Source organism: Coenobita brevimanus, chromosome 24 (assembly GCF_032717465.1).
Source record: "Coenobita brevimanus isolate Jiangsu-jjx chromosome 24, ASM3271746v2, whole genome shotgun sequence".
Classification (NCBI taxonomy): Eukaryota; Metazoa; Arthropoda; class Malacostraca; order Decapoda; family Coenobitidae; genus Coenobita; species Coenobita brevimanus.
The window spans coordinates 54,474,684-54,478,362 of NC_136977.1; the positions used below are offsets into that span (position 1 = coordinate 54,474,684).

General features: G+C 40.3%; 1 non-coding gene across 1 annotated transcript; it reads right to left on the reverse strand.

Moving 5' to 3' along the window:
- Positions 1-3,214: 3,214 nt before the first annotated feature.
- Positions 3,215-3,333, reverse strand: LOC145393651 (5S ribosomal RNA). The gene has a single exon (XR_013896247.1). It is a non-coding gene; the product is annotated as a 5S ribosomal RNA (ribosomal RNA).
- Between the last annotated feature and the right edge of the window lie 346 nt (positions 3,334-3,679).

Genomic DNA, 3,679 nt, shown 5'->3' on the forward strand with positions numbered 1-3,679 from the left:
AGGTATTTGGGGGATGCTAGATGTGGCACTTTTTCTGTTGATGACAAATTAATAAGTAAAATGAATCTAGGTATGTATGAGCGTGATGCAAGTGAATCGGATTAATCAGCAACTAACATGATCTTAGCCTTCTTTTAACCAAGAGAGTTTTTTCCTTACAGAAATGTGAAGCAAAGTGTTTTTATTTATGTTATATTTGTGCAGTGTGCACATGAATATGTATAAAGTAATGCAAATAGCTTGTACACACTCTTGTTTGTAAAAAAAAAAAAAAAAGTATCTTTCCATCCAGTTTAATGTTTTCTTTCCTGCCATAAGATACATTATTATGAGATGGGGAATTCTAGGGAATTTTTGCTCGAGGATTCAGGGAATTCTGGAGCACTTTGGTTGGCAGCACTGAGGAGAGCTGCAAGGCTTGGTGGATGAGTTTAGGAGAGTGTGCAAGAAACGGAATCTAAAGGTGAATGTAGGGAAGAGTAAAGTGATGGTCTTTGAGAGAGGTGAAGTCAGTGAATGTACAGCGAAGTTGGATGGTGAGGAATTGGAAAATGTGAGTACGTTTAAGTACCTGGGTAGTGTGATGAGTAAGGATGGAGGTTTGGAGGGTGAAGTGCTTGAAAGGGTACAGCAGGGAAGAAAGGTTGCTGGTTCTTTGAAAGCAGTGATAAGAAACAGGGAAGTGAGCATGGAAGTGAAAAAGTTACTACATGACAGTATTGTGATACCAACTCTAACGTACAGAAGTGAAGCTTGGACGTTGTTGGAAGGACACAAATCAACAGTGAGAGCAAAGGAAATGAGTTATTTAAGAGGAGCCTGTGGAATCACATGGAGAGACAGGCTGATGAATGAGGATATAAAGGAGCGTTGTGGTGTGGATGTGGATGTGATAGGAAGCGTTATGAGGAACACACTGAGGTGGTTTGGCCATGTGGAGAGGATGGAGGGTGAAAGATTGGCGAAGAGAGTGTATGTGAGTAAGGTGGATGGGGGAAGAGGGAGGGGGAGGCCGAGGATGAGATGGAGGGATGGGGTGGAAAGGTATATGAGAGAGGGGGGTGTGAGTTGGGAGCAGGGCAGTGAAATGGCGGGGGACGGGGCGACTTGGAGGCGATTTGTTTGTGGCCACCCCAAACGGGATTGAGGCGTCTGGCAATAGATAGATAGACAGACTATTTGTTTATCGATAGGAAACTGTAGGAACCGTAATTTGAAAATGAACCTGAACCTCCTTGATAGAAATGCCCTTAATAGGAATACTGCTCAGTAGCTGATGTTTAAAAGAGGAAAGAGAGGCCCTCATCGTGGAGATAAATGAAGAACAAGAAATAGTTTATTTTGACGACACCAACGAAACAAAAATACAAATTAAACACATGGAAAGGAACTACGTAAACATAATAGTGGACTATGCTATGGATGAAAACTGTCCTTAAATTTGGTAAATGTACGCTTTACTTTATGCAGCTGAAAGATCTTACTAATTCAACTCCTATTCCTTGAGTTTCTTTTCTGTATTTTTCTCTGTTTTCAAGGCGGTAATGACATTTTCCTGTACAAAAAAAAAAAAAATGTCATCTAGTTTCTTAAGACAGTGTAATGGAAGAAACCTGCTTGACTCAAATGTACTCAAAGGTGGATTTCGTTTCCCATTTCCCAAATGGAGGTTAGGTTAGGTTAGGTTAAATTATTATACAGTGTGTTTGGGTAGTGTGATAAGTAATGATGGAAGTTTGAAGAAAACATGGCCACATTTAAGTACTTGGGTAGTGTGATGAGTAATGATGGAAGTTTGGAGAGTGAAGTGTTTGGTAGGGTACCACAAGGAAGCAAGGTTGCTGGTTCTTTGAAAGCAGTGATAAGAAACAAGGAAGTGAGCATAGAAGTATAAAAGTTGCTGCATGACAGTACTGTGATACCAATTCAAACATATGGAGGTGAAGCTTGGACCTTGCTGGAAGGGCCCAAGTCAAGAGTGAGAACAGTAGATGTGAGCATGTGGAATTACAGTACATGGAGATACAGACTGACAAATGAGGAAGTGAAGGAGCACTGTGGTGCGAATTTGGATGTGATAGAAAGCGATAGATGAAAAACACTGAGATGGTTTGGCCATGTGGAGAGGATGGAAAGCGAGAGACTAACGGGGAGAGTGTATCTGACTGAGGTGGAGGAAAGGATGAGACAGAGGGAGAGAGTGGAGAAGTATATGAGAGAGGAGTGTGAGCTGGAAGTAGGAGAGTCAAGTGGCAGAGGACCGGGCAACATGGAGGCGATTTGTTAGTGACTACTCCTTACGGGATTAAGGCGTCTGGCTATTCATAGAAGAACTGCCATTACTATCCTCATCACACTGTTAGCAAATACTGAATTGCAGTTCTTAAAGGACTGACTTTAACTGCAGTAGTAAAGCATTTAAAAAATGTAGGCTACACTGTTTTGTCTCAGTTGTGGGACAACTCTGACCAAACAAATGGGCAACGTTCTTTTCCAGTTTAAAGAAAATTTAGCTTCCATAGTACAGTCTACTACTGTATTAGGTTTACGTAGTTCCTTTTCATGTGTTTAATATATGTACAATGTGTTTTGTTGGTATCGTCACATATAAACATGATTAGGGCCACATAGCTTTTCTACGTATCTTGGTGAGAGGTCATGAGTTATTCATTCTCATGAGGCCCTTTTTCAAGTTCCTTGGATTTTTTAGTATTATTCATTTCATGCTGGCATCATGTACTTTTCTGCATTTTTTCTGCAAGTAATTTTTTTTCTTTATCAATGTATGTTTCTTTAAATCCACTTGCATTTCAACCGAAGAAGTTGATTTTTGAATAACGGTTCCTACAGTTCTGCATCGATGAGTAAATTAGTAGTAAAAACATGCAAATCCCGGTTTTATTCTGAATCTTGTAGAAACCATAAAAACAATCATGCGGAATTCTGTAGTAAAGTTAAAGATCAAAAGGGCGCTTATTAAACCCAGACGGATTTTAGCAAAACTTTAAATGTCAGCGAGGGCTTACAAAAGTAAAATTAGTAGAATTAGAACCACTTATGGAAAGGCAGTAAGATATTTTGTGTTTAAATGAGACATTCATTCATCATTCATTGCCAGATGCCATGTATCCCAGACAGGGTGGTCAGGGGCTTAGAGTTAGTTGTTTTACAGGGAGGGGCACTAATCCTCCACCAACCCCACTTGACGTAGGGATGCCAACAGCATCTGGTGTTCCCAGGCGGTCACCCATCCAAGTACTAACCAGACCCAACGTTGCTTAACTTCGCTGATCGAACGGGAAGCGGTGTACTCAACGTGGTATGGCCGTTGGCTGTGTTTAAATGAGACACAGCAAAAAATTAACAAAATAGTAATAAATGAATATCGGTATAACTTTAAAAGTAACCAACATTACCGACTTTCATTATATTACGTCCCTGAACAATTCTAACTAAAACTTATCTTTTACGCCTAGTTTGAGGTGGGGGAGCGACTTTTGTAGGGGTAGTCATGTAGTGGCTTGGATTAGGCTATCGCTTAGTACTGGATGAATTTCCCGCCATATTGGCTGGTGCAGGCGTGCGCATTCAGTCTATGTCAGGTCCTAGGTTAGGTTAGGTTAGTATAATGCAAAATAGTATGTTTTTAATTAATTTTGATCTTGATTTTGGGGGATAA